Source organism: Protopterus annectens, chromosome 1.part1, assembly GCF_019279795.1.
Source record: "Protopterus annectens isolate FY-2018-M chromosome 1.part1, PAN1.0, whole genome shotgun sequence".
NCBI classification, from domain to species: Eukaryota; Metazoa; Chordata; order Ceratodontiformes; family Protopteridae; genus Protopterus; species Protopterus annectens.
This window is the reverse complement of record NC_056726.1, coordinates 1,172,005,022-1,172,017,755: the sequence shown is the minus strand read 5'-3', so window position 1 is coordinate 1,172,017,755 and position 12,734 is coordinate 1,172,005,022.

Here is a 12,734-nt window from a genome sequence, read left to right as displayed (position 1 = left end):
CATTTAAGCTGGTAAGTTTCTCTATAATACCTGAGTGGGGTTTTGTGTCGAAAGCTTTTGCAAGGTCAAGGTAGGCTGTATGGACCGCCTTTCCCTCATCAATGGCCTTGGTGACTGTTTCGAAGAAGTCGACCAAGTTCAAAAGGCATGATCTGCCCTTGACAAAGCCAAACTGGGTCGGGTCCAATGTCTGCAAGTCCCCTATGTCTTTGTTTATGAGTTCCATTATGATCCTCTCCATAGCTTTGCAGACCAGGCTTGTTAAGCTTATGGGGTAATTACCAGGGTCCGTAGAGGCACCGCCTTTGTGGAGTGGGACCACAGTTGCCGTCGCCACTCCTTGGGCACGTATCCTGTGGTAAGGCTAAGATTAAACAGCTGCCTTATGTGCGGGTTTAGTTCCTCATTGATTTCGTGTAGCACACAGCCGGGGACACCATCCGGTCCCATTGATGCTGTGTTTTTAGCTTTAGAGAGAGCAGCTTTTACCTGCGCATTTGAGATGTCTGGGAGGCTACACTCCGCTGGGATAGTTATCTCTCCTTTTGCTCTGGCCTCGGGGTTGAAGTTTGCACTGAACCTGTCTGCCAGTATGTTGGCAATGTCTGTGGGTTCAGTGATTTTTGTATCATTTTGGACTAATTCTGAGCATATCTGGGAGATTCCACCCAGGTTTCTAACATAGCTGAAGAAGGCCTTATGATTGTCTTTTGAATCTATGGCAATTTTTCTCTCAAAGTTGGCCTTGGATGATTTTATGAGTGCTGGTATTTTTACTAATAATGATCAAGGGTGTCTTCTCTTTTATGGATTTTGCTCTATCATGTAACAGCTTTCTCCTCTTATTGTAAAGTTTGTTTATGGCTGGGGTCCACCAGACTGGATGTTTGCCCTTGGTGGAAAGAGTCTTGGTTTTATTAGGGATTGCCTGATCCATGCAGTCCTGGAGGTGTTTGTAGAAGGCATTTGTAAGGGCTTCCGCAGCTTGGGTTGTGGTTTCCACTGGCTCGGGGGCCTTGAAGGATACCACACCAGTCTTGAGTAGTGTGAAGTTTGCTTTAGAGAAGTTCTTCACTGTGGTCTTTTTTGTTGGGGGGGGGGGCGGGATGTGGATTTCCAGTGAGATTAGTTTATGATCTGATCTCACCAATGAGGGATATACTTCCGGTGTGGAGCATTTTGTCCCCATGTTTGCGATGATGAGATCTAATATATTTTCTCCTCTTGTGGGAACGGTGACTAGTTGTTCCATGGCATTTGAATTTATGAACTCCAGGAACCTTTGGGCTAAAAAGTTGGGGCTTGAGTAATGTTCCCAGTCTATATTCGGGTAGTTGAAGTCACCCAATATAATGGTGTTTGGAGATACATTTATACCCTCCAGTATCTTCAGGAAGGCTGTGTGGGGTTCTTGAGTTTGAGAGGGTGGCCTGTAGCATGCTACAAATTGTAGAGCAGTTTTGCCTATGGTTAATTGCACCTGGATGGTTTCCGATGCTTGCATTGCCACCAACCTGGAGGTGTGGGTATCCTTGATGAATATGGATACACCCCCTCCTTTTGTGGTGTGGTCCGGGTTTTGGGGCCAGAACGCATGATATGAGGTAAAACCTGATAGTGCCGGGGTGCTCTCAGGAGCCTTGAACCAGGTTTCAGTTACAGCACAGACATCGATGTTCTCCATACTGAGAAGGGCCTTGAGTGCGTGCATTTTGAGATTTAGACTTCTGGCATTGAGCAGCATTACCCTTAGTTTCTTCCCATTTTGTTTTCTAGGGTGGTAGGTTTAGAATTTGAGCCTTGCCTAAAAAGGCACTATGGGGTGGCAAGAGCCTTAGCCAATATCCGAATCCCAGGGTGACAGGTGCAAGCCGTCCCTTGCGAAGCAGCGTGGCTTGTCAAGCATGTCATCCCAGGCAGACAGACACTGGATCCCCTTTGAATGACACCAGAAATTAAGCCAATTGTTAAAGCTGATCATCTTGTCTCTATGTTGTGGCATCATTCTTGGTGAAGGAAGGATACTGCTCAGAGTCAGGGTCATACCTGCCTGGGCTACATAATCAGAGAGCTCCTCTATGTTTCTTTTCATGTAGTCCAGGGAGGTACGTCTCAGGTCATTCACACCAGCATGGACAATGACTGTGTCATATTTGTACTTGCTGTGGAGTGACCCGAGTGCCTGTGTTATATGGTGGATTCTAGCGCCCGATAGGCAGCTTACTGTGACCCTCTCCTTATTCAGCCTGGTGAGTGGGACGTCAGTGTGTCTGACTATGGAGTCACCTATGACAAGTATGTTTGGTGTTGTATTTGGCCTTAAGGGCTGTGACTGCTTTGCACACTGATTTTGTGGTTTATGTGTTGCCTGTGGTGTGTCATGAGGTGGCAGTTGCTTGGGTGTCTGCTTTGGAGGCCTCTGCTGTTTAGGTAAATTTTGCTCAGAGCCTCCGAGTATGTCTTTGTGTGTTTATGTGTTTGATTCATTGTTGTGATAGCTTTATGTGAGACTGGTTTTGTGGTGTGTGTAGTTGCCTTCTCCTCCTGTCTGGTCTTGCCAGTCCTGAGTTGAGAGAGCTCAGCCTCCAGTTTGGCCAAATAGCTGCATCTCTCGCAAGTATTTGTGTTATGTGGGAGGAGGAGAGGGTTGTCTGTGTACATGAGGCAATTGTAACATTGCCCCAATATTCCCAGATTCACCAACTGGACAGGAGAGGACGCCAGCATCTGGCCCTTCGACATGCTAGAGAAATTAAGAAGTTAGGGGTGTAACTGAATAAGAGAGGACTTAGTAAGGAAGTGGGTACTCCTGGGGGGGGGGGTTCACTAGTGAGGGACTTTGTATAATACAGAAGTGTTAAACCTGAAAAGAAGATGCTTTTAAGACAAGTGCTGAGCTTTTTTTTTTTTTTTGGAGAAAAAAAAAAAAAGCTTTTAGGAACAAGTGCTGTGCATTTTAGTTAAGGGATATACTGTTAGATTACTAGTAGAGCAGTTCTAAGGGAAAAAAATGAAGAACAGACTTTATGGAGCCAGAAAAAGTTTAACCTTGTTAAACCAGCGCTGCCTGATGCTGCTCTAGTGGCAACTCCGCGCTAAAGCGTGCTTGATAGCAGGGGCTGGAAAGAGCCAGGAATTGACCCAAAACGGCCAATAAAACTACAGTTTCAAGTCAGTAACCACTCCCATGGGGGGCAGGGAAGCTGCTCAATGTTTTTCACTGCCACTGATCAACAGAGAGACTTTCCTTTAGCCCAAGCAAAAATGGCCTCACAGAAACTTACAAACAGTTCAAGAACAGCAAGCCTGTAACTGAACTTTTTTAAATCTCAGAAAAGTGGGAAAAAAGCAGATTTTTTTTTGTTTTTGTTTTTTCAGAGATAGCAGAGATACACAAGTAATATCAAGTTATAACAGTACAGTAAATGACCCCACACAAGAGTGCTAGGTCAAAGACAGAAAATATGCAAGTTGAGAATAAACAATTTTAAAATTAAGTGCAGCAGGAAATTCAGTAACAAGCTTTTGGTTGTGCTCTAAATACAGCTACTAATGCAGAAATCAAGTTTAACAAGCCAGAAAATGCTCAAACTAGGCAACTATGCAGAAAAACTTAGCAAATAAACAGAGGAAAAATACTTAAAATCTCAAAAGTGGCTCCTTTCTTCTCTCAGCGTTTCTCCTCTTGGTGGGTGCTTCACCAACAGCCAACAAGCCTGAAAGGACGCCAAAACCACGAGGCAACTAGGTTTTAAGAGAGGACTACAGCAAACAAGGTGTACCAATTACAGTAAGAAACAGTTGAAATATGCAGGCACTATAAGCCTTTAACCAGAAATTCCCAGCTCAGAAGGGCAGAGTCCAGCCTCTCCTCCCACAAGAGTGCAGACCACAAACCTTCTTAATGTAAAATAACTGGCCTGAAGCCCAAGTGCTTAAACCAGAACTAATACACTTTTAGAATAACAGACACTGAGTCCTCAATCAGCAGTTCCCAACTTAGAAGGATGTAAGCCACCTGTCCTGCCACCACAGTGCAGGCCACAAACCTTCCTAATGTAAAACAACTGGTCTGAAGCCCAAGTGCTTAATCCAAAAGACTTAGAATGATAGCTACACTTTAATCAAGTTACTACCAAGCAGTAATAAATACAATTGAATACTTTGAAGAATGCCTGGATTAGTGCTTAAGTTATATAAACAAACAAGATTCAGTAGGCCTGGATCTAGTCTACGCTACAGCAAACAAGGTGTACCAATTTCAGTAAGAAGCAGTTCAAATATGCAGGCACTATAAGCCTTTAACCAGAAATTCCCAGCTCAGAAGGGCAGAGTCTAGCCTCTCCTCCCACAAAAGTGCAGACCATGAACCCTTTTAATGTAAAATAACTGGCCTGAAGCCCAAGTGCTTAAACCAGAATTAATACACTTTTAGAATAACTGACACTGAGCCCTCAATCAGCAGTTCCCAACTTAGAAGGATGTAAGCTACATGTCCTGCCACTACAGTGCAAACCACAAACCTTCTTAATGTAAAACAACTGGTCTGAAGCCCAAGTGCTTAAACTAAAAGGCTTAGAATGAGTTGCACCAAGAAGTAATAAATACAACTGAGTACTTTTAAGATGACGCAAAAGCAAAATAAATTAGGTAAGGTTTGTAAGGTAAGCACCTTAGGTTTGTAAGGTAAGCACCTTAACCATTATGACAACTTCTGTAAAATTTGGCTGTATAGTAAAATATAGAAAACTTTAACTAATACTTTATGGTTTGTTTTTATTTTATTTTTCTTGGATGAACCTATTGGTAACCTAAGAGACTTGACAACACATTTTTGTTTATTACAGATGGATTTTGGGTTGACATGTCAGCCAAGTTTCAGTTAAAATTATTGTTAACACACATATAGGTAAAAACTGTGTACTCACTATCTCACCGTGTTATTGCATTTGTGATGATTGCATCCTTACCTTGCTTTATTTCTTCCAGGACCATCCTCCCTACGAAATAGTCATCTGCACATGGTAAGGCAAACGTTTTTATTTGATTATTGATGAAAATTTGTCAGATATATGGATTTATCTGTATCTGCGAGGTGGGTGTAATGAATGTTGTGTGTGTATTGCTGTACCATCTGCAATAGTGTGATCAGTTTTAGTTTGTCATAATATAAATTGTTTTACATATTTAGTGCAGGTATTCATTCATTTCATGTGTTTGTTGATTATTATCACAGGTGATTCTGACAGTGGAAGTGTAGGACTCTTACCACCTGATATCAGAGTATCGGCAGACTCTGATGATGATGATGATGGTGGCCAAACACAGACACAGTTGGGAGGTGGTGAGGTTGAATCTGACATTGAGGTCGGCATTCAGCCACCCCCTGTGTTTTACTTGGATACAGTCAGTAGGGCTCAGCCATCACCTGTATTTTACTTGGACACAATCAGTAGGCCTATGCATACCTATTCCACTGAGCCATCAGATATTGGACAGGTGGAGGGTGACCCACTTGATCAGGGTAGTGTGGTACTGCAGCTTCACTGCTAGTTGTCTCTGGCCATAGCCAAAGTTTGGTTAGGTGCCATGCAGGAGGGTTGTTAAGGGTGCTTGGAAGAGGCCTGCTGCCCACCCTCCACCTGAGTGCAGTGTGTTTTTACATGCCATTTGACATATGTTTAGGGCCATCATGGAGGTGCAGGCATGTTCCACTAGGGCCTCTGAGAACATGCTTAGGGTTGTAGATGTGGCACTTCTTATATTTGCTTCTGTACATATCTCTCCCCATAGCTTCTGACCAGTAAATCATTCCTTGTACTGTTCAATTTTTGATGGAAGTCTGCATCCCTAACGTTCAAGCTAGATGCTCTAAATACCTGATTCCTAATGACATTATCAAACTCATAGGTAGGGTGCTTACTTCCTCTGCTTAAAAGATGGTTAACATGACATTCCTTTCTGTACAAGCATGTATATATGCTCCCTTTCCCAATATTTACTTGAACATCCAAAAAGTTTATTTTCTCAAATGAGGCAACAGATGTAAACCTTAGATATAAAGATGTTTACACTAATTTGATGTTAAAATGCAGTTTAATGGCACAGAGACTACACATATGCAAGGTAGTAATGTTTGTAAAAAACCTAACACATTTATACCTGCAGTTAACCCATTAGTTGATGCTTTTGAAAAAATGTTCATAGAGGATGTACATAAATTGAATGATTTTAATAAGCATAAACATTACAAGGGGCAAAAGTCTTATAATTTAACAAAATCAGAGCATGAAGCTTTACTGGATTTACAGAAGAATGACACAATAGTAATCAGGCGTGCCAATAAGGGAGGGCCTATAATCATTATGGATAAAAATAAATATGATTTCACTATGTCTCAAGTGCTGAAGGAAGATGTTTTTTATGAGAAACTGCCCCATGTTAGGGTTAAGTTGTTCATAGAAAAAGTGCATAAACAATTAAAAGATATGTTTTTGAATGGCATGATAGATAGCAGTCTGTTATATTATTTTATGGTTACCTCACCTACTACACCCATTATCCAAGGTTTGCCTAAACTACACAAGAGCACTACTGACCCACCCATGAGGGCTACATTATCCGGTAGAAACTGGTGTACCGAACTGGCATCCATTTTCATTGAAAAATGTTTGCGACCACTTTTAACTAGTAGAGAGCATGTGCTAAGACACTTGATGTGGTCTCTCTTTTTACTGCTATACCCAATGTGATTGGGTTGGAAAGTTTAACCAGGTTTATGGAAATGTATTCTGATTTCTCTGAAAGTAAAATTATACTAGTAAGGAATTTACTGAGCAGTGTCTTAGAAAATAATGTGTTTTTGTTTGGTGAGGATTTATACTGGTAGCGTAATGGCGTAGCTATGGGCATGTCCTGTGCCAATAGCTACGACAATGCTGTCATGATTGTATGGGAACATGAGTTTTTACTGAGTGGCCCTTATCAGAACAAAGATTGTTCTTTCATAGATTTGTAGATTACCTTTTTATTTTATGGGCAGGTACAGAAGAGGTGTTCTTGGAATGTCTTATGTACTTGAATGCAACCACCACTTTTCTAAGTTTACATCTGTTGCCTCATATGAGAGAATACATTTTTTGGATGTTCAAGTAAATATTGGGAAAGGGAGCATATATACATGCTTGTACAGAAAGGAATGTCATGTTAACCATCTTTTAAGCAGAGGAAGTATGCACCCTACCTATGAGTTTGATAATGTCATTAGGAATCAGGTTTTTAGAGCATCCAGGTTGAACGTTAGGGATGCAGACTTCCATCAACAATTGAATAGTATGAGAAAAGATTTACTGGCCAGAGGCTATGGGGAGAGATATGCACAGAAGCAAATACAATAAGTAGTTAGTTTGCAACATACTAAGGCTAGACCTTATTATTTAGATAGATGGTCAAATGAAAAAGAGACCAGTGGTGATAAGCCTAAGTTAAAGGTGCCATTAAGCTTCTCTAGTAATGTTGGGTCTTATATGAACATTATACGTAAACACTGGGGGATATTGACTACTAACAAGGCGGTAACAAAATGGATAGAGAATGAACCTATATTTTCGTTCAGAAATCAGAAGTCTTTGAAGAGATGCTTATGTGCACCCAGAGAAGAGGAAACACCTATGGGTGGTATGGGGACTAAGCTTTGTGGCAAATGTTCATACTGTGGGTATACAGATACAAGCAATGAATTTTTACAGCCAGATCAGGACCGGCTATATAAATTTAAAGTACAAGCTACATGTGATACACAGCATATAGTGTATCTCGCTCACTGTATAGTATGCAAGAAATTCTATATTGGGAAAACAAACCGTACACTCAAGGAGAGGGTTAGAGAACACATTTATCACATTGGTAAACAAAGCAGATGTAATTCCCTGGCCAAACAGGTTGTGAATACTAACAACCAACATAAATTCAGATGGATAGTCTTATTCAGGGCTGATATGGGACATGGTCTCAATGAACAAATACCACTGAGACGAGAGTTAAAGGTCAGACCTTTACGTAGGTAAAGTAGTTGTTTTTAAGAATATGAATTTTAACAATGTTTTTATAGTACAAAGTATATAAGAAATATTTTATGATTATATTTTTATGATTTTCTTTGACTATTTAGTTATTTTGTGGATACCATATAGCTTTTAATATTTTATAGTAATGGAATGTATATAGACATGTGATGTATTGTTGTCATGTGATGCATTCAACAGTGTTTAAAAGTATGACTAGTTTCAGTTTGTTTTTATGCACCTGAAGAAGCAGATGTGAAAGCGCTTGTACCTTATTAAAGCTTTATAACCTGGAGCCTATCTTGTGTCCTCCTGTTGTTTTTAGATACATTGCTGTAGTATTGCTGTGGATACAAGGACCTGCATACGAGTATTTTTTATTGTTCTTACATTCTAGATTTGTTAATATGTTACAAAAAAAGTTTATATACGTGCATTCACAAATGAAACTTTTATCTTAATGAACTTCTTATTGTTCACTGTCATAAGCATTTGGGACAGGCATCCTTACTCAGATATACAGTCTACTAACTCTTATCACAGATATTATTTTTAAAACTGGGTTATCTTACAATTTTCTAATGCTATTTCAGGGAACTGTAATGCACTATATTGCTAATGACATGAAGGTGTTATGCTTCTAAGATGGGCCACAGACATCTCCAGGGGAGTGCTGGGCACAGTGAGAGGTGACTGGCAACCATATAAAACTGATTTTTCTGTTTAAAATGTGTATGCACTTTGCGAGAAATGTGTTGAAAGCATATATACCTGTTGAATTATATGGTGTTCCTTGGTTTGAACAAACTTTTTATTTGCCTTTTTTGCCAAATACCATTTGTTTGTTGCCACAACAATAGCTGTGTGTGTTTAAAGAGGTTTGCTCTTAAAACTATGTAGTCATCCTGTTATTTCCATGGTAAACGATAAATTACTAAAGTGGTATACCTTTTTTTTTTTTTTGGACCAAACATTCATGTGCGAGTGTGCTATAGTAAAACCACATAACCTTCATTTTTAACAAATTAAATGTGTCATCAGTGCTTAATGTTGAAAATATATATGCATATATATGAGCAGGAATTTAATGATATTTATGTATTGCACCCTTCTTTTTATGTCACATAGGATTATGGTACCAAAGCATACAAATCCATGTAAACCCCCTTTCAGTGACCCTAAAAATGATGTTGTAGCGCAGGCATTCAGGTGTCACAGCTCCTTTCTGCTTGAGAGAGGACGTGGGATATGGCTGACTGAATGCAGATTTGGAACCAGATAGTCAATGACATAAATGCTGTAGGGGGATGGTCCAGGAATTATGAGGTGCATCATCGGGCCACTGATATGATTTCATCAGCTTGGAGGAGAACAGCTGCAGTGGCCCATGAACAGCTGGCTATGGGGGTAGAGGCTGATATACAGCCACCACTGACACCTACTGATATCTACTGTCAGATATCCAGAGAGCTCACTGCAAACTGCATACCATCATGTGATTGATGTTGGTGATGATATTTCTGGGAGGAGAAGTATGTGCCAACAGAAGATTCCAGGTAAGCTTACATATGTTCATAGGTTAGTACTAGGCTAACTGCCCTTGCAGGCCATTTTAAGCATAGCCAGTTACTCCATGTAGAATCAAACTTTGCACCTTGTGTTTGTAAGGTAAGCACCTTAACCATTATGACAACTTCTGTAAAATGTGGCTGTATAGTAAAATATAGAAACATTTAACTAATACTTCATGGTTTGTTTTTATTTTATTTTTTTTGGATGAACCTATTGGTAACCTAAGAGACTTGACAACACATTTTTGTTTATTACAGATGGGTTTTGGGTTGACATGTCAGCCAAGTTTCAGTTAAAATTATTGTTAACACACATATAGGCAAAAATTGTGTACTCACTATCTCACCGTGTTATTGCATTTGTGATGATTGCATCCTTACCTTGCTTCATTTCTTCCAGGACCATCCTCCCTACGAAGTAGTCATCTGCACATGGTAAGGCAAACTTTTTTATTTGATTATTGATGAAAATTTGTCAGATATATGGATTTATCTGTATCTGCGAGGTGGGTGTAATGAATGTTGTGTGTGTATTGCTGTACCATCTGCAATAGTGTGATCAGTTTTAGTTTGTCATAATATAAATTGTTTTACATATTTAGTGCAGGTATTCATTCCTTTCATGTGTTTGTTGATTATTATCACAGGTGATTCTGACAGTGGAAGTGTAGGACTCTTACCACCTGATATCAGAGTATCGGCAGACTCTGATGATGATGATGATGGTGGCCAAACACAGACACAGTTGGGAGGTGGTGAGGTTGAATCTGACATTGAAGTCGGCATTCAGCCACCCCCTGTGTTTTACTTGGATACAGTCAGTAGGGCTCAGCCATCCCCTGTATTTTACTTGGACACTATCAGTAGGCCTATGCATATCTATTCCACTGAGCCATCAGATATTGGACAGGTGGAGGGTGACCCACTTGATCAGGGTAGTGTGGTACTGCAGCTTCACTGCTAGTTGTCTCTGGCCATAGCCAAAGTTTGGTTAGGTGCCATGCAGGAGGGTTGTTAAGGGTGCTTGGAGGAGGCCTGCTGCCCACCCTCCACCTGAGTGCAGTGTGTTTTTACATGCCATTTGACATATGTTTAGGGCCATCATGGAGGTACAGGCATGTTCCACTAGGGCCTCTGAGAACATGCTTAGGGTTGTAGATGTGGCACAGGCTGACATGCATGACTGCCTCCACTTTGTGGCCAATTCAATGGAGTGGATGAATGACATGATGGAGCAGGCAGTGTCTATGACGGAACATCTGCCAGGAGTGAGGCAGCATCCATGTGGATGTTGGTCAACAACATCATTTGATGTTAGTCAGCATGGCAGTGCCCAATTATGCTCTCGTAGTGGCACTACTTCCATTGCTACATCAGTGATTGAGGTGTCTACACCCAGATGTGGTAGGGCATGGGGTTGTGGTCCTGGGCATACTCCTGAGGAGAGCTCACCCAGCAGACATTAGTCACATTCAGGTAGCAGCAGCATATTTGCCCATAGGCATGCCAGTGCAACTCCTGGCAGAGCCAGTTCTTACAGTTGGGGGAAATGACGATGAACTGTTACCTCTATCATACATGGCTCACACCTGTCTTACATACCAGGATATAAAACTAGCACAGAGCTTGTTTATGTTCTTACAGACCCTCACACACACAGTTGAACGTGACTGCCCAGACACACACACACACACACACACACACACACACACACACACACACACACACACACACACACACACACACACACACACACACACACACCAGTTACATGGATCATTTGTGAGACTTACAGCTCATTCTGTCTCAGCTGACATTTGATGAGTTATCTAAGTTTCTGCCTGTCTGTCTTACTTATTCTCACACATTCACTGACCTTTAGTGTCATCCTAGGCTGCCTGCCACCTACACAGCACCCTGTGCATGTGCTGATAATTGTGCCATATACTGTTTTCTATCTTTTGAATCCAGGGATACACAAGTCTTTTGTCTAATTCCCAGGGTGCATAACTGATTGAGTGCTTATTACATATGTGTCTGTGATACTCTTTTTAAAATTGTGCTACTTTCTTAGTGGTTTTTGTATTGTGTGCATCTTTGATGCATGAAGCCTGTTAGTTGATAGTGAACACAACTATTGACATAAGTTGCTGCTGTCACATATAGATGTCATTGCTCTAAAAATCACCATGGGCCACAGACATCTCCAGGGGAGTGCTGGGCACAGTGAGAGGTGACTGGCAACCATATAAAACTGATTTTTCTGTTTAAAATGTGTATGCACTTTGCGAGAAATGTGTTGAAAGCATATATACCTGTTGAATTATATGGTGTTCCTTGGTTTGAACAAACTTTTTATTTGCCTTTTTTGCCAAATACCATTTGTTTGTTGCCACAACAATAGCTGTGTGTGTTTAAAGAGGTTTGCTCTTAAAACTATGTAGTCATCCTGTTATTTCCATGGTAAACGATAAATTACTAAAGTGGTATACCTTTTTTTTTTTTGGACCAAACATTCATGTGCGAGTGTGCTATAGTAAAACCACATAACCTTCATTTTTAACAAATGAAATGTGTCATCAGTGCTTAATGTTGAAAATATATATGCATATATATGAGCAGGAATTTAATGATATTTATGTATTGCATCCTTCTTTGTTTTATGTCACATAGGATTATGGTACCAAAGCATACAAATCCATGTAAACCCCCTTTCAGTGACCCTAAAAATGATGTTGTAGTGCAGGCATTCAGGTGTCACAGCTCCTTTCTGCTTGAGAGAGGACGTGGGATATGGCTGACTGAACGCAGATTTGGAACCAGATAGTCAATGACATAAATGCTGTAGGGGGATGGACCAGGAATTATGAGGTGCATCATCGGGCCACTGATATGATTTCATCAGCTTGGAGGAGAGCAGCTGCAGTGGCCCATGAACAGCTGGCTATGGGGGTAGAGGCTGCTATACAGCCACCACTGACACCTACTGATATCTACTGTCAGATATCCAGAGAGCTCAGTGCAAACTGCATACCATCATGTGATTGATGTTGGTGATGATATTTCTGGGAGGACAAGTATGTGCCAACAGAAGATTCCA